This window comes from Somniosus microcephalus, unplaced genomic scaffold (assembly GCF_052327205.1).
Source record: "Somniosus microcephalus isolate GS21.2 unplaced genomic scaffold, FLI_Smic_1.0 unresolved_chr2, whole genome shotgun sequence".
Taxonomy (NCBI): domain Eukaryota; kingdom Metazoa; phylum Chordata; class Chondrichthyes; order Squaliformes; family Somniosidae; genus Somniosus; species Somniosus microcephalus.
The window spans coordinates 42,319,666-42,338,589 of NW_028225180.1; the positions used below are offsets into that span (position 1 = coordinate 42,319,666).

Here is an 18,924-nt window from a genome sequence, read left to right on the forward strand (position 1 = left end):
TGTGTCATGTTACTGTAAATTTTAGTTAAATGTGTGTAGGAGGGAGACTGTGAGTGACAGACAGACAGCCAGTGAGAGAGAGACAGGCATGAAATCTACAGGCAAGTTGCAGAATAGAAAGCCTGTTTCTGTAGGCCACAAAGTGAAAAGATACTGAGAAGTCTCTTTTTGGTTTTAATCTTCCAACATGACAGTCATCCCTCTGCAGGCTGGCCTGGCTGTGAGTATGTGTGTGAGAGAGAGAGAGTGGGCAAAAGCAGATGTTTGTCTGAGATGTGGTCTGCTGTCTTATTACCTGTGTTGTATTAAACCCTATTGATTTCATTCTTGCCTGATTCACATGTTATGCTGTTGTGTATTACTTTATTGCACTTTATTTAACTTCACGTCATTTAAAGACAGACAGTCGATCAGTGAGATACGGAAAATTGTCTTTGTGGACTGTCTGACAATAAAAGCTGCTCTGCGATCTTCGCATTCTTTTTATTCCACTCCACTCAAATCAAGACAAGGCTAGCAGGCAGTGAGAGAGACAGATGACATCAAGAAAACATGCAGAATAGAAATAAAATCAGAAAATGCTGGACATACTCAGTAGGTTAGGCAACATCAGTGGAGATACAGAGAAACAGAGTTAATGTTTCAGCTTGATGACCTTTCGTCAGAACATTGCCAGAATCTGACAAAAGGTAATCGAGCTGAAACGATGGCCCAGAAATTCGGGTCGGGGGTTCCCGCGGGTGCAAGCTCCCGACCTACACTTACATATCGCGCTGACATTTGAAGCCTGGCCCTGCTTGCATTTCCATCAGCGGCCCGGTTCAGCTCCCGGCGCGCTGTGCGTGTGTGATCCAGCTGCGTACTTAGTGCGATGAGCCGGCTGGGATCACGTGAGCATTGGGCAACCAATCGGAGGTTGCAAAGTTCATTCATGAGTTTGATAGTAAGAACTGTCAAACTCATGAAAACTCCTGGCACCCAAAACACTATCTATACTTGAAAGAAAATTTTTAAAAAACATCGCACTATGTAAATGAACTATATATAACTTTAAAAAACTATTTTAAACAATAATTTTCAATTTTGAAAAAAATAATGTTTTAAAAAATCGGGTCTAAAAATACACTTACCTGACTGTAAAATCTTTAAAAATAATAAACCTGTGGAAAAATGTTCTAATTTTAATTAATAGAGCACTTACCTTTTAAAACTAAGTTCTTACGTCTGCTTTTTACACGCGTAAAAACCGGAGGCCTTTACGCACGGGCAACTCTTTTAAAAAAAAAAGCAATTTCAGCGCACATGCGCTGCCTCAAATGTCATACGCATTCCGCCTCTTAACCCCTTGGTTCAGAGGACAGGAAATGCTGGTTTTCAGCGCATGCGATGTGCATCCTGAAAACCGGCACTTCCATCGGGCCCATGCGTGAGTACCCCGTCTGTACTCACGCGTTGGGATCCGAATTACTGGGCCATTAACTCTGTTTCTCTCTCTCTCTCCCACAGATGCTGCCTTATCTGCTGAGTATTTCCATCATTTTCTGTTTTTATTTCAGATTTCGCACAGCCACAGCATTTGCTGTTGATGCAGAATAGAAAGCCTGTTGCTGTAGCCCGCAAAATGAAAAGAAAAAATAATGAAAACCATCTGTTTGCTTTTAAACTGCCAAACAGAGCAGAGCAATGAAAGAAATCAACATTCTTTCATTGCTGACATTGATTTGTGGCAAATTTGCAGGCTGGTCGGTGTGTGTGAGAGACAGACAGACAGCAAAAGCTGGTGTGTATGCAGGGCTTGTCTGTGTTCAAGTTAACTGACATGTGCACTGGTACTGCATCTCATGTCTGGAAAGAAAGCAAAGTATACAACATTAGATCATACTGATTTCATTCCACAGAGCACTGCAGTGGGATCTTACATTTTGTTTCTTGCAAGAATTTTGTGGAAAGAAAGACTACAGATATACATCAAACCATTTGATATTTTTCTGGACTGGATGTTATCGGGGAATTTTGTGAAGTGTTTCATGGCATATCCTTCTGTGGGATCCTACTCTCCCCTTCATCCCAAACCAAACAAGACAAGACTTTTGTAAAAACAAAGTGTATATATATTATATATTTTTAGATTATTTTCAGAATAATCCATTTGATATTTTCTGGACTGGGCTTTATTGGGGAATGCGCTTGGAAAGTTTTCAGAGCAATAGCTCCTTTGGGATCTTTCCATTCATTTTATTCCACTCCCTGCAAATCACAAACAGACAGACATTTAGTTAACAAAAGTAAAGTATATATATTATTCCTGATTGTATTTACTTCTTTTCACTCTCCCGGGCTTTCATTTCCTCTCGGGGGCCCGGATTTCTGGGGCCTTGACTTCACTACTTCCTGTTGGATTGCCCTCATTAAACATGGCCGCACAGTCAGGAAGGGACATCATCAAAAATAGACACTCCCAGGCTGCACCCCTTACAAAGTGGATGTGTGTGTGTGAATATGAGTTTCTGCAAATTGCAGAGTCTGTGTGAGTGTGTCTGTATGTGGGTGGATGTCTGTGTTTCTGCAAATTGCAGAGTCTGTCTGTCATTTTACTGTAAATTTAAATTCAATGTGGGTGGGAGGGAGACTGTGAGTGAGAGAGTCAGACAGTCAGTGAGAGAGAGATATGAAATCAAAAGGCAAGTTGCAGAACAGAAAGCCTGTTTCTGTAGGCCACAAAGTGAAAAGATAACATCATGAAAAGTGCCTTTGGTTTTAATCTTCCAACACGGCAATCATCCATCTGCAGGCTGGCCAGGGTGTCTGTGTGCGAGAGTGAGTGCAAAAGCTGGTGTTTGTGTGAGATGTGGTCTGCTGCCTTATTACCTGCTGTTGTTGTATTAAACCCTGTTGATTTCATTCTGGCCTGGTCCCCATGTAATGCTGTTGTGTGTCACTTTATTGCACTTTATTTCATTTCACTTCACTTCAAGACAGACAGTCAGTGAGGTACTGAAAAATGTCTTTGTGGACTGGCTGACAGTAGAAGCTGCTCTGGGATCTTTCCATTATTTTTATTCCACTCCACTCAAATCAAGACAAGGCTGGCAGGCAGTGAGAGAGACATATGAAAGCAAGACAACATGCAGAATAGCAATAAACACAGAAAATGCTGGGAACACTCAACAGGTCAGGCAGCATCTGTGGAGAGAGAAACAGAGTTAACGTTTCAGCTGGATGATCAGTCATCAGAACCTTGCCAGAATCTGATGAAAGGTCATCGTGCTGAAACGTTGGCCCCGATTTTCTCCCAGCCGTCGGGCGGGTTTTCAGGTGGGCGGGGGCCGAAAATCACAGAAATAGGGGGTCACAACCCCCCGCCCAATTCCCCGCCCCGCCAGACTTTCACCCCCGTGTTTCAGCGCGACCCGAATCAGTCCCGCCCGCCACAGGCGGGAATGGTCGGCGGGAGCGTAATGATCAATTATCGGCATGTTTAATCCTATTTTCAAGGGCCCTTGCAATTTTCAGCCTTTCCCCATGTAAAGCACGCCTGGTGGGGACAACGCTGATGAAACCTGGCGTGAACAGAGTTGGCTTGCTTGCTTTCAGCTGCAGGTCAATCAGGATTGAAGAGATTTAATCAGACAGCATTTGCAGGCTGCAGGACCTTGTTGTTGAAGGCTTAGGCACAGCTGTGGAAGGTTGGAGCCTCACACACTTCTCCAGTGTGAGCGCCTGGGAAGCCCCTCTCACCACCCTAACTCAGCGCCTCCTCAACGGAGGCATCTGCCAGAAGCATGGGAGGCCTTTTGTTCCTTCCCTTCCTGGCATTAGAGGATCTCCAACAGCAGAGGAGGCTGGAGCAACAGCAGCACCAGCAGGAGTGACAGGCTGCGGCTCAGCCACCTGGGGCAGCACAGGCCAACAGGGGCCAGCACATGGAAGGCCATCGGCGCAGGAGATACCCCCCAACCAGGGTCTACAGACACAGGGTCAGCTACCTCAACATGATTGAGCAGCAGTGCCAGAGGCGGCTCCGACTTTCACGAGAGGTTGTGACTGACATCAGCGCAATGCTGCAGCAAGACCTGGAGCCCAGAGCACCAGGTCCACACTACTTACCAGTGGCCATCAAAGTCACCACCGCACTCAACTTTTATGCCTCAGGCTCCTTCCAGGGATCAGCAGCAGACATAAGCGGCATCTCCCAGGTGGCCGCACACACTTGCAACACTCAGGTAACCGATGCCCTCTTTGCCCTCACGCACAATCACATCCATTTTACCAGGGATCGCGCAAGTGTGAGGGCGCGAGCGCTTGGATTAGCTCAGCTGGCAGACTTTCCAAGGGTGCAGGGCATCATTGACTGCACACATGTGGCCCTTAGGGCACCCCACCGCAATCCAGGAGTTTTTGTCAACCGCAAGGGCTTCCACTCCCTTAATGTTCAGCTGGTGTGTGACCATAAGAAGGTGATTTTGCATGTTTGTGCCAGGTACCCTGGCAGCTGCCATGACTCCTTCATACTGCGCCAGTCTACTGTGCCTCCGCTATTCAGTCCGCCAAATGAACTTCAAGGATGGCTACTTGGAGACAAGGGATATCCCCTGTGCTCTTGGCTAATGACACCGTTGAGGAGACCAGCGAGTGAAGCTGAGGAGCGCTACAACTCCAGCCACATTGCCACCAGATGCATTATCGAGCAAACCTTCGGATTGCTGAAGATGCACTTCAGATGCCTCGATAGATCAGGTGGTGCCCTACAGTACTCATCAGCCAGGGTCTCCAAATTCATCGTGGTATGCTGTGTGCTTCACAACATGGCACAGCGTCGTGGCTTGCCGATTCCGCAGGACCAAGAGGCTCCTCACAGAGCCACCTCGGATGAGGATGACGCTGAGGAGAAGGAGGAGTAGGAGGAGGAGGAGGAGGAGGAAGGAAGCGAGCATCCTGCAGAGGCCCGCCAACCAGCGGCACCAGTGCATGAGAACATTGCTGGGCAGAATGCAAGGAACGCACTCATCCTGGGCAGATTTGCTTAGCCTGCTACATCAAACACTGTAGCCTCACTGCTTCTTAACTGACCATGGACAGTGGCCCATGCCTGCACATTCCTACCTATATGACCAGCTTGCTGACACCTGCAAGTTATCCTAAGGCCTCTATGTGATATCACCATTCGCCAAATGACAAACGCCATAACTGCAGCAGTTGCCACCAGATTTTTTATGTACAGGAAATATGGAGATGGCAAAAACACTGAATGAATATTTTTTATCTGTCTTTACAGTAGAAGACATTAAGAATATCCCAACACTGGACAAACAACACGGTGGCATAGTGGTTAGCACTGTTGCCTCACAGCACCAGGGACCTGGGTTCGAATCCGGCCTTGGGTGACTCTGTGTGGAGTTTGCACATTCTCCCCGTGTTTGCGTGGGTTTTCTCCAGGTGCTCCGGTTTCCTCCCACACTCCAAAGATGTGCGGGTTAGGTTGATTGGCTGTGATAAATTGACCCTTAGTGTTAGGGGGATTAAATACGTGGGGTTACGGGGATAGGGTGGGATATGTGTTGGTGCAGGGGTTACAGGGATCGGGTGGGATATGTGTCGGTGCAGGCTCGATGGGCCGAAGTGGCCTCTATCTGCATTGTGGGGTTTCTGTGATTCTGTGATTCTGTGAAACAGGGGGCTAAAGGGGAGGAGGAGCTAAACACGATCAAAATCACTAAGCAAGTGGTACTCGGTAAAATAATGGGACTCAAGGCGGATAAATCACCTGGACCTGATGGCTTACATCCTAGGGTCTTGAGGGAAGTGGCGGTAGGGATTGTGGGTGCATTGGCAATAATTTTCCAAAACTCCCTGGACTCGGCAAAGGTCCTGGCAGACTGGAAAACTGCTAATGTAACACCCTTATTTAAAAAGGGCAGTAGACAGAAGGCTGGAAACTATACACCGGTTAGCCTAATATCTGTGGTAGGTAAAATTATGGAGTCCATTATTAAGTAGACAGTAACAGGACATTTGGATAATCATAATTTAAAGGACAAAGTCAGCATGGTTTTATGAAGGGGAAGTCATGTTTGACAAATTTGCTGGAGTTCTTTGAGGAAGTAACATATAGGGTGGAAAAAGGGGAACCAGTGGACGTAGTGTATTTAGACTTCCAAAAGGCACTTGACAAGGTGCCACACAGAAGATTATTGCTTAAGATAAAAAATCACGAGATTGGGGGTAATATTCTGGCATGGATAGAGGATTGGCTATCTAACAGAAGGCAGAGAGCTGGGATAAATGGTTCATTCTCAGACTGGCAACCAGTAACTAGTGGTGTTCCGCAGGTGTCAGTGCTGGGTCCCCAACTCTTTACAATCTATATTAACGATTTGGAGGAGGGGACCGAGTGTAACATATCAAAGTTTGCAGATGATACTAAGATGGGAGGGAAAGTAGTGAGTGAGGAGGACATAAAAACATGCAAGGGGACTTGGACAGGCTAAGTAAGTGGGCAGAGATTTGGCAGATGGAATACAATACTGGAAAGTGTGAGGTTATGCACTTTGGCAGGAAAAATCGTAGAGCAAGTTATTATCTTAATGGCAAGAAACTGGAAAGTACTGAAGTACAAAGGGATCTGGGGGTCCTGGAGCACGAAACTCAAAAGGTTAGTATGCAGGTGCAGCAAGTGATTAAGAAGGCCAATGGAATGTTGGCTTCCATTGCTAGGGGGATAGAATATAAAAATAGGGAGGTATTGCTTCAGTTGTACAAGGTATTGGTGAGAGCGCACCTGGAATACTGCGTACAGTTTTGGTGTCCATACTTAAGAAAGGACATACTTGCTCTCGAGTCAGTACAAAGAACGTTCACTCGGTTAATCCCGGGGATGAGGGGATGGACATATGAGGAGAGGTTGAGTAGATTGAGACTCTACTCATTGGAGTTCAGAAGAATGAGAGGCGATCTTATTGAAACATATAAGATTGTGAAGGGGTTGGATCGGGTGGATGCGGGGAAGATGTTGCCGATGATGGGTGAAACTAGAACTAGGGGGCATAGTCTTAGAATAAGGGGCTGCTCTTTCAAAACTGAGATGAGGAGGAACTACTTCACTTAGAGGGTGGTGGGTCCATGGAATATGCTGCCCCAAAAAGCTGTAGAAGCTACATCGTTACATAAATTTAAAACAGAAATAGACAGTTTCCTAGAAGTAAAGGGAATTAAGGATTATGGGGAGCGGGCAGGAATTTGGACATGAGTCTAGGTTCAGATCGGTCATGGCCCTGTGGGTAGCAGAGCGGGCCCAGGGGCCATGTAGCCTGATCCTGCTCCTATTTCGTGGGTCTAACTCTGTTAGATTCAGGAGATGGTTCTGTGATAGTGGATTGGCGGTTAGGATCAGATCAGCCATGATCTTATTGAATGGCGGAGCAGGCTTGAGGGGCCGATTGGCCTACTCCTGCTCCTATTTCTTATGTTCTTCTGTTCTTATGGCATTAAAACTATTTACAAGACTTTTCAACCAAGTGACTACCCTTGTGATTAGTGGTGCTTTATTTTTCTCATATGCGTGCTCCTACGTAGTGGTACCCCTGTGGCTTCAGCAGATGTGGAGGCCCCTCGCTCACTTTCCTGCTGCACCTGTCTCGACACCATTGGCGGGCATCTTCTGGGGTGGCGAGCCTGTGAGGGCTCGCCCGCAGTCTGCTGCTCCTCCAGCTGTGCAGGGCTTCAGACTCCTATCTCACTGGGGTGTGGACTCCGGCGGGCCTCTGACCGAGGGCTCTGAAGTGGCATGGAAGTGTGAGCGCATGGATAGGAGCCCCCACTTCCGTGGTGTCAGCTCCCCCTCAGCGCCTGCAAGAGGCTGGTGAGCACCTTGCTGCACATCAGGGGGGCCATGGGGACCCGTCTCAGCACTGGAAGTCCTGCTCAGAGGGACTTCCATGAAGGTCTGGTTTCGGTGCTCAATAAATGCCCATCGCTCCTCAAGAGATGCCATTCTATTCAGAGCACTCACCATGTTTTCGACACCCTGGCGACTAAGCTCCTCCATGGCCACAGGCCTGCTCTCCTCAGCTGCAGCCCTCCTTTCTTCAGCTGCAGCCAGCATTGCCACGGTGGTAACCATCCTTCCCGTGGTGATGCTTTGATGCGCCAATGACTCCAATAAGGCTCTGCTCATGCTCGCCATGGACTCCTCCTTTCGCTCCACACTCACAGCGACCCTGGAGACAGAACCTCCCAGAGACTCCTGCATCTGTGCATGGAGATCCATCACCTCCTCTCCTGCGGATGGACCCAGAGGCATAGGGTCGACATGCAGCTGAGCTGAGCTGACAGAGCCCTGCGCCCTCCGACGAGGACTCTCCACTGCTGTCCCTGTCTCCACAATCTGCTGATGCTCACTTGTGAGCTGTGATACACCAGGTGACAACTCTACTCTATGTCCCGAAGGTCCCACCGAGATCTGAGTGTCTGCTTTGGTGCTGGGTGCGCTTACTTCTGCTGATGCTGCACCCTTAGAGGCTGGAGCTTCCTCTGAGGAGCCTAGCTGCAAAGCCTCTTCCTCCTCGGCAGTGGCGATGGGGGCTCCGGATAGTCCTTTGGGGGAGTAAAGGAAAGAGTTAGAGATGTGATGCCAAGGCTACTTGCACATTGGATTTGGCATATGCTCATAAGTCCAAATGATGTAGCTTCAGAATCATATCAGCAACTCATGCTATATCAATGAGAGAGATGGGGAACTATTCTGTCACCAGCTTGCGGGCTTGCTCCTGTCTCTCCTGCCCCAGCATCCACAGGCACGTTAGCCCTAGCAATCTCCATCACTGCTTCCTCCCAGGGGCTCAGGTGTGCGATGGAGGGTGGTCCTCCTCCAGTCCTCGCACGCTCTCGTCTATTGTGAGCTCTCTTTTCCTGCAATGAGAGAGACAAGTGGAGTTTGAGTGAGAGTGCAGGAGTGAGTGTAGAGATTGCATAGCATAGATGCTTAGAAGGAGACAAAGATGGTGTGAGGCTGCAAGACCAAGGGCACTCCCTGTGTGTTGTCAGTTGTTTTCCAAGCATCAGAGCGAGAGGCAATGTGAGGGCTGCATGGTGGAATAGTGATGTGAATGTGAGCATAGAGAGATACGGAATGGGTAAGGGTGCATGGATGTGACTGTGAAGTGGGATGTGGAGGAAGAGATTGCTGAAGCTGAGTGCTGTTGGGGAAAGGCAATGGGCATCAGGATGATGGTGCTGGAAACTTCGTACTTACATTCCCTGTGCGGTGAAGGTCATGGAAGCGCTTCCTGCACTGCATCCAGGTGCGATGGGTGACTCCCAGAGAGTTGACCTCTGCAGCCAGCTCCATCCAGGCAACCCTGGTCTCTTTGGGAGGTCTCTTCTCCCTGAGCGAGGGTAGAGGACCACCCTGTGGGCCCTAACCCCATCCACAAAGGTCTGTAGTGACGTCTCGTTGAATTTGTTGGCAGCTCGGCCTCTGCCGCTGGCAGCAGCTGGTGCAGGCTTCTCTGCCATTGTTCAAGACTGGTTGAGAGGCCTGCAGAGGTTGAGAAGCTTGCTGGACACTTTAAAAGCACCACAAATGATGACATCATACAGTGGGGCTTCCTGACTGGAATTGGACAATTAGCAAGGCTGCCCACACACTGGAATTTAATTGGCCACTTGAGGGAAAATTGCATGCCGCTGGCTGACCCATTTCTTTTCGGGTCGGAACCCAACATTCGGGGAACCCGAAAATTTCCCGCACAATCCAGAAAATCGGGCCCGTTATCTCTGTTTCTCTCTCTCTCCACAGATGCTGCCTGACCTGCTGAGTATTCCCAGCATTTTCTTTTTTTATTTCAGATTTGCCACATCCACAGCATTTGCTTTTGATGCAGAATAGAAAGCTCGTTTCTGTAGGCCGTGAAATGAAAAGTTAGGATACTGAAATGTGTCAGTTTACTTTTAAACTGCCGAACATAGCAGAGCAATGAGAGAAATCAACATTATTCCATGGCTGACAGTGATTTGTGGCAATTTTGTGTGTGTGTGTGTGTGTGTGTGTGTGTTTCAAGAATTTTGAAATAACCCAGGTTACATATACTTTTGATACTTTCCTGGACTGGACTTTATCGGGGAATGTTTGTGAAGTGTTTCATGGCATATCCTGCAGTGGGAATTTACTCTCCCCTTCAGATCAACCCAAACAAGACAATAATTTTGTAAAAACAAATTATATATATTGGGCTCAATTTTAACTCAGCCATCAGGTGGGCTTTGAGGCATGCGGGGGGTTAAAATCACAGAACCTCAGGGTCGGGTCCCCCCCGCCTGGTTCCAGACACCTAACCATTTTAACCCAGGCGTGTCTGCTGGTCCTGAATCAGTCCCGCCTGCAACAGGCGGGACTGGTCTTTAGGACCCTTAAACAGCACTAATTGGCCATTATAATCCCATTTCAACAGGCCTGCTTAACCCTTTTCCCACGTAAAACACGCCTGGTGGGGATCACGCCTGTGAAACCTGGTGTGAGCACTATTGGCTTATTGACTATCAGCTGCAGGTCAACCATAAAAGAGGAGATTTGATCAGTCATCATTTGCAGGTGGCAGGACTTTGTTGTTTCCGGCCTGGGGCAAATTTACCAAGCTTAACCACACCTGCGGAAGGTTGGAGCCTCACACACATCTCCAGTGTGACCTCCTGCGAAACTCCGCTCCCCAGCTTCACTCAGCGTTTCCTCAACGGAGGCATATACCAGAAGCATGGGAGCCATTTATTTCCTTCCCTTCTGGGCATTAGATGAGCTCGAACACCAGCCGTGGCACCAGCAGAACCAGGAAGAACAGCAGCAGCAACAGGAGCGCCAGGCTCCTGCTCACCCACCTGAAGCTGCACAGGCCAGAACGGGCCAGCACTTGGAAGTGGCTTGAGAGAACCTTGCTGCACATCAGGGGGCCATGGGGACCCGTTTCTGCACTGGCAGTCCTACACAGAAGGACTTCCATGAAGGTCAGGTTTCTCTGTTCAATAGATGCCCTTCGGTCCTCAAGAGATGTCATTCTATTATGAACACTCACCATGATTTCCATACCCTGGCGACTTATCTCCTCCATGCAGGTTGCCGTTCTTTACATGGTGATGCATTCAAGCACCAATGACTCCACAAAGGGTCTGCTTATGTTTGCTATGGACTTCTCCATTCACTCCACATTCACAGTGGCCCTGGAGACAAAACCTGCCACAGACTCCTACACCGTCCTCCTACATGGAGGAGGATGATGTAGACATAGAAATAGGGCGGGGGGACTGTGCTATGCTCGAACATATTAACATCGAGAGGGAGGAGGTATTGGCGGTTTTAGCAGTCCTAAAAATGGATAAATCCCCAGGCCCGGATGAAATGTATCCCAGGCTGCTGTGTGAGGCAAAGGAAGAGATTGCGGGGGCTCTAACACATATATTCAGGACCTCTTTGGCCACAGGGGATGTGCCAGAGGACTGGAGAACCGCTAATGTAGTACCATTATTCAAGAATGGAAGTAGGGAAAAACCGGGGAACTACAGGCCAGTGAGCCTAACATCAGTGGTAGGAAAATTATTGGAAAACATTCTGAGGGACAAAATTAGTCTCCACTGGGAGAGACAAGGATTAATCAGGGATAGTCAACATGGCTTTATCAAGGGAAGATCATGTCTGACTAATTTGATTGAATTTTTTGAGGGGGTGACTAGGTGTGTGGATGAGGGTAACGCAGTTGATGTGGTATACATGGGTATCAGTAAGGCCTTCGATAAAGTCCCACACAGGAGACTGGTCAAGAAGGTAAGAGCCCATGGAATCCAGGGTGCCTTGGCACATTGGATACAAAACTGGCTTAGTGGCAGAAGGCAGAGGGTGATGGTCGAAGGTTGTTTTTGTGACTGGAAGCCTGTGGCCAGTGGGGTGCCACAGGGATCGGTGCTGGGTCCCTTGCTGTTTGTGGTCAACATTAATGACTTGGATATGAATGTAAAAGGTATGATCAGTAAGTTCGCGGATGATACAAAAATTGATAGGTTGGTAAATAGCGAGGAGGGTAGCCTCAGTCTGCAGGACGATATAGATGGGTTGGTCAGATGGGCGGAACAGTGGCAAATGGAATTTAACCCGGAAAAGTGCGAGGTGATGCACTTTGGGGGGACTAACAAGGCAAGGGAATACACAATGAATGGTAAGACCCTAGGCAAGACGGAGGGGCAGAGGGATCTGGGTGTGCAAGTACACAGATCCCTGAAGGCGGCGGAACAGGTGGATAAGGTGGTAAAAAAGGCATATGGGATACTTGCCTTCATTAGCCGAGGCATAGAATATAAGAGCAAGGAGGTTATGATGGAGCTGTATAAAACACTGGTTAGGCCACAGCTGGAATACTGTGTGCAGTTCTGGTCGCCACACTACAGGAAGGATGTGATCGCTTTGGAGAGGGTGCAGAGGAGATTCACCAGGATGTTACCAGGGCTGGAGCGCTTCAGCTATGAAGAAAGACTGGGCAGATTGGGTCTGTTTTCCTTGGAGCAGAGGAAGCTGAGGGGGGACATGATTGAGGTGTACAAAATTATGAGGGGCATAGATAGGATGGATACTGAGGAACTTTTTCCCTTAGTAGAAGGGTCAGTAACTGGGGGGCATAGATTCAAGGTAAAGGGCGGGAGGTTTAGAGGGGATTTCAGAAAGAACTTTTTCACCCAGAGGGTGGTTGGAGTCTGGAACTCACTGCCTGAACGGGTTGTGGAGGCAGGAATCCTCACAACATTTAAGTAGCATTTGGATGAGCACTTGAAATGCCATAACATACAAGGCTACGGACCAAATGCTGGAATATGGGATTTGATTAGATAGGGCTTGATGGCCGGCACGGACATGATGGGCCGAAGGGCCTCGATCCGTGCTGTATAACTCTATGACTCTATGACTCTATCTGTTAAACATAGAAGATAGGAGCAGGAGTAGGCCACTCGGCCCCTCGAGCCTGCTCCGCCATTCAATGAGATCATGGCTGATCATCCAAATTCAGTACCCTGTTCCTGCCTTCTCTCCAATCCCTTGATCCTTTTAGTCTTAAGAAATATATCCAACTCCTTCTTGGATATATTTAATGAATTGGACTCGACTGCCTACTTTGGCAGAGAATTCCACAGGTTCACCACTCTCTGGGTGAAGAAATTCCTCCTCATTCCTGTCCTAAATGGCTTACCCCTTATCCTTAGACTGTGACCCCTGGTTCTGGACTCCCCAACCATCGGGAACATCCTTCCAGCATCTAGTCTGTCTAGTCCTGTTAGAATTTTATAATTTTCGATGAGACCCCCTCTCATTCTTCTAAACTCCAGCGAGTACAAGCCCAATCATCCCAATCTCTCCTTATATTTCATTCCTGCCATCCCAGGCATCAGCCTGGTGAATCTTCACTGCACTCCTTCCATGGCAAGAACATCCTTCCTCAGATAAGTCAACCAAAACTGCACACAATACTCAAGATGTGGCCTCACCAAGGCCCTGTGCAACTGCAGCAAGACATCCTTGTTCCTGTACTCAAACCCTCTTGCTACGAAGGCCAACATATAATTTGCCTTCTTAACTGCCTGCTGCACCTGCATGCATACTTTCAGCGACTGGTGCACAAGGACGCCCAGGTCTCGTTGCACTTCCCCTTCTCCCAATCTATTGCCATTTAGATAATAATCTGCCTTCCTGTTTTTGACACCAAAGTGGATAACCTCACATTTATCCACGTTGTATTGCATCTGCCATGCTTCTGTCCAATCACGCAACCTGTCCAAATCATACTGGAGTTGCTCGGCATCCTCCTCACAGCACACACGCCCACCCAGCTTTGTGTCGTCTGCAAACTTGGAGATATTACACCTAGTTCCCTCGTCCAGATCATTAATATATATTGTTCCTGGACTTCCAGCCCCGCTGATCTTATGGATGGACCCAGATGCAGAGTGTCGACATGCAGCTGAGCCGAGTTGGCAGAGTCCTGCGCCCTCTGACTAGCACTCTCCACTGCTGTCCCTGTCTCCACAATCTGCTGATGCTCACTTATGAGCTGTGATACACCAGGTGACAACACTACTCTATGTCCCGAAGGTCCCACCGAGGTGTGAGTGTCTGCGCTTGTGCTGGGTGTGCTGAATTCTGCTGATGCTGCACCCTCAGAAGTTGCAGATTCCTCTGAGGAGTCTGGCATCTCACGCTCTTCCTCCTGGACAGTGGGGACGAGGGCTCTCGATGGTCCTGTGGGGGAGTCAAGGAAAAAGTTGGAGACACGATGCCAAGGTTAGATGCACATTGCATTTTTCAGATGATCATCAGTCCATATGATGTAGCTTCAGATTCATTATCAGCGACTCATGCAATGTCAATGAGAGAGATGGAAAACTATTCTGTCACAAGCTTGCGGGGATGCACCTGCATGTCCTTCCCCAACTTCCGCATCTCTGTCAGCCCCAACAATCTCCAGGACGGCTTCATCCCAGGGGGTGAGCTGGGTTAATGAGGGCAGCCCTCCTCCTGTCCTGGCTCGCTCTCTCCTGTTGTGAGCTCTCTTTTCCTGCAATGAGGGAGACAAGTGGAGGTTGAGTGAGAATGAAGGAGTGAGTGCAGAGATTGCATAGCATAGATACATAGATGGAGACAAAGATGGAGTGAGATTGCAAGACCAGGGGCCCTCCCTGTGTGTTGTCAGTTGTGTTCAAAGCATCAGACTGAGAGGGAGTGTGAGGGCTGCATGGTCGAATAGTTAGGTGAATGTGAGCAGAGAATGGCTAACGGTGCATGGATGTGAGTGTCAAGTGGGATGTGGAGGAAGAGATTGATAAGCTGAGTGCTGGTGAGGAAAGGCAATGGGGATCAGATTGAGGGTGATGGAAACTTCATACAGTACTTACGTTTCCAGTGCGATGAAGGTCATGGAATCTTTTCCTGCACTGCATCCAGGTGCGCCGTGTGAGCCCCAAGGAGTTGACTTCCCCAGCCACCTGTAGGCACACAGCCTTGGTCTGACTGGGAGGCATCTTCCTCCCTGAAGAAGGGAATAGGACCTCCCTGTGGGCCCTAGCACCATCCAGCAATGCCTGGAGTGAAGCCTCATCAAATTTTGGGGCAGCTCTTGCCCTCCCGCTGGCCGCTGCTCCTGCAGGCTCCTGTGCCATCTTAATGGTAAAGTTTGGAAGCCTGCAGAAGAAGCAAGGCTTGCTGTGGACCTTAAAAGCAGCAGCAATGATGATGTCATATTCTGCGACTTTCTGACTGGAAATACTCAATTGCCAAGGGTTCCCACACGTTGTAAATCAATTGGCCCATTGACTTAAAATTGCATCAATCTCACAGACCCATTTAGATTCATGTGGAAACACTAAATTCGGGGAACTGTTGACCCCATTATATTTTAAAATTATTTTCAGAAATATCCATTTGATATTTTCTGGACTGGGCTTTATTGGGGAATGTGCTCGGGATGTTTTCAGAGCAATATCTCCTTTGGGAACTTTCCATTAATTTTATTCCACTTCTTGCAAATCACAGACAGCTATTTAGTTAACAAAAGTAAAGTATATATTATTTATTCCTCTTTGCATTTACTTCTTTTCACTCTCCTGGGCTTTCATTTCCTCTCTGGGGCCCGGATTTCTGGGGCCTTGGCTTCACTTCTTCCGTTTGGATTGCCCTCATCAAACATGGCCGCACAGCCAGGAAGAGACATCATCAAAAATTGGCACTCCCAGGCTGCACCCCTTTCAAAGTGGATGTGTGTATGTGATTTTGAGTTTATGCTAATTGCAGCGTCTGTGTAAGTGTGTTTGTATGCGCATGGGTGTCTGTGTTTCTGCAAATGGCAGAATCTTTTTGAGTTTGTCTGTACGTGTGTGGGTGTCTGTGTTTCTGCAAATTTCAGAGTCTGTGTGCCATGTCACTGTAAATTTTAGTTCAATGTGGGTTGGAGGGAGAGTGTGTGAGTGACAGACAGACAGAGAGTCAGTCAGTGAGAGAGAGAGACATGAAATCAAAGGCAAGATGTGTTAGATCCATGGTTCAGTGGATAAATAATTACACAGATGCTGTACATAAACAAATAACAGGTCTTTACTGGAGGAGGGTCATCTCCAGACTGGGATACAGAGGCATGCGCACAGCTTATCTACTGTTGTGCTCACTGCCGGTACTAAAGTATACAGGGGCTGTAAAAAGTAGTTCTGACTTAAAGCACATACACTACAATTCCTCCCTTTTTAGATTAATAATAACACATTAATATTCAAATAACAATTAAATTTTTACATGTACATTCAATAACAAAAGTCCATTTATAGATTCAGTCTTTGGGGCGGCTTCCTGACCCTTCCGGGATAGCGCCTTGCCCGAGGTTCTTGTTCTTGGTGCAGAGGTGATTCTGACCCCTTTTCATCGGCTAGTTCTTCGGGTTCCAATGCTACTGGGTCTGAAGTACATGCTTCCGGTATGTCGGGTTCATCCCCAGGTACTCAAGACATGGGGTTGACGCCTTCCTGTGACGCTAAGATCTGATCGACGTGGCGTCTCACAATGTTCTCCCCGACATCCACTATGTACATTAATGGCCCCTGCCTTGTACATATCGTTCCGTGTTGCCACTTCTCTGTTCGATAGTCACGGGCCAAGACTGGTTGCCCTACATTGAAGCTTCTTGTCAGCTTCTCGTTGATGTGCTGGAATTGTTTGTCCTCACCATTTCTTCGCTCATTTGGTCTGAGCAAGTCCAGACGAGATCTCAACCTTCGGTTATAAACATCATGGCCGGGATCTGGTTAGTAACTGCATGTGTCGCGTTTCGGTAGGCTAATAAGAAATTGTCCATCTTATGCTGTAGTGGAATTTTCTCATCGCACATGGCCTTTATCGCCTTCTTAAAGGTTTGTACGAACCTCTCAGCCAATCCATTGGTGGCTGGATGATATGGGCGGATGTGTAATGCCTTACCCCATTTCTTTTCATGAATTTTTGGAACTCGTCGGACACAAACTTTGGTTCATTATCAGAGCAGATCTGCTCTGGCAAACCGTTTCTGGCAAATATGGTCCGTAGGACTGCAATTGTTCTCTCTATAGTGGTTGAAGACATCTTTATCACCTCAGGCCACTTTGAATGAGCATCCACTGCTATTAAGAACATTGAGTCCATGAATGGACCAGCGAAATCAATGTGCACCCTTTGCCATGGAGAGGAGGGCCACTCCCATGCGTGTAGAGGGGCATGTGGTGGTGCATTTTGGACCTTCTGGCATCCTAAGCAGCTCTTAGTTAGGTCTTCGATTTGTTGATCGATTCCCGGCCACCACACATAAGCCCTAGCAAGGCTTTTCATTTTCACTCCCCCCAGATGACCTTCATGTAGCTCCTTTAGCACTCTCTCCCTTAACTTGGGTGGAATCACCACTCTGGATCCACACATCACTGTCGCCTGGCATACTGACAGCTGTTCTCTTCTGGATGAGAATGCTGGCAACAGTGAGTCGCCATGTGTTGGCCATCCCCTCACCGTCAATACATATACCCGTGACAGCGTCGGATCATTGCGGGTCTCCTTCTCTATATCCGCGTTTGTTACTGGCAATCGTTCAATTATCGATGAATAAAATATCTCGATAGTTTCCACTGCTGGTGCTTCCTCCACCATAGGCAGTGGCAGGTGTGATAGCCCATCAGCGTTCCCATGCTGTTTCGTGCCTTTATATTCAATTTCATACTGAGTCGCCCCTAGAAACAGGGACCATCTTTGTAACCGCTGTGCAGTCATTATTGGCATGCCCTTCTTAGGATTAAAGATGGAGACAAGTGGTTGGTGGTCAGTCAGCAAGGTGAACTTCTGCCCATGCAGGTAATGGTTGAATTTTGCTACTCCCCATACCAGGCTGAGGGCCTCCCTGTCAATCTGGGCGTAGTTGCGCTCGGCTGAGATTATTGACCGAGACGCAAAGGCTACTAACCTCTCCAACCCGTCTGGGAATTTGTGCGACAGAACCGCTCCAATGCCATAGGGTGATGCATCACATGCCAAACGAATTGATAGTGCTGGGTTGAAATGGGCCAACACCTCTTTTGATGTGATCAATTCTTTACAATTCTGGAAAGCTCATCTACGTTCGTCATCCCACTTCCATGGCACCCCTGTTTGCATTAGGATGTTCAGCGGGTGTAATGCCATAGACAAACTTGGTAAGCACTTGTGGTAATAGTTTACCAGCCCGAGGAACGACCTCAGTTGTGACACATTTTCCGGTGCTGGAGCCTTGACTACTACCTCAATCTTGTCAGGGGACTTATGTAACCCCTCTTCATCGATGACGTGGCCGCAATACGAGATCTGTTTCTTGCAAAACTCGCACTTGTGGCGATTAGCTCATAGCGCATATTCCTTTAATCTGGCGAGCACCTTCTCCAAGTTAGCGAGGTGATCACCGTCATTTTCGCCCATGACCAAGATGTCATCCAAATAACACTGGGTCCCTGGAATCCCTTGCAGGACCTGATCCATCGCCCATTGCCAGATAGCTGGAGACGAGGCTACTGCAAACACCAGCCGGTTGTATTGATAGACACCTTTATGGGTGTTGATTGTAAGGTAATGTTTTGAAGCTTCTTCTACCTCCATTTGCAAGTACGCCTGGGCTAGATCAATTTTGGTGAAGCGTTTACCACCAGATAGCGAGGCGAAAATATCCTCAATTTGTGGAAGCGGATATTGCACCGTGTGAAGGACAGGGTTCACTGTCACCTTAAACTCCCCAAAGATGCGGACCTTATTTGGTTCCCCAGGCGTATGACTCAACGACCTCTTCATTACAGGAACGATGGATGTAGCCCACTCACTCCAGTCCACTTTGGACAGTACTCCTGAACGTTCCAACCCTTCCAGCT

At 48.0% G+C, this 18,924-nt stretch overlaps 2 pseudogenes across 1 annotated transcript in view; one reads left to right on the forward strand and one right to left on the reverse strand.

Annotated features, from left to right (window-relative positions):
• LOC147092570 (NACHT, LRR and PYD domains-containing protein 3-like) overlaps positions 1-1,596 on the forward strand; it is a 45,541-nt pseudogene extending 43,945 nt beyond the window's left edge.
• LOC147092569 (NACHT, LRR and PYD domains-containing protein 14-like) overlaps positions 1-18,924 on the reverse strand; it is a 359,808-nt pseudogene that overhangs the window by 198,026 nt on the left and 142,858 nt on the right. The window lies entirely within an intron of this gene.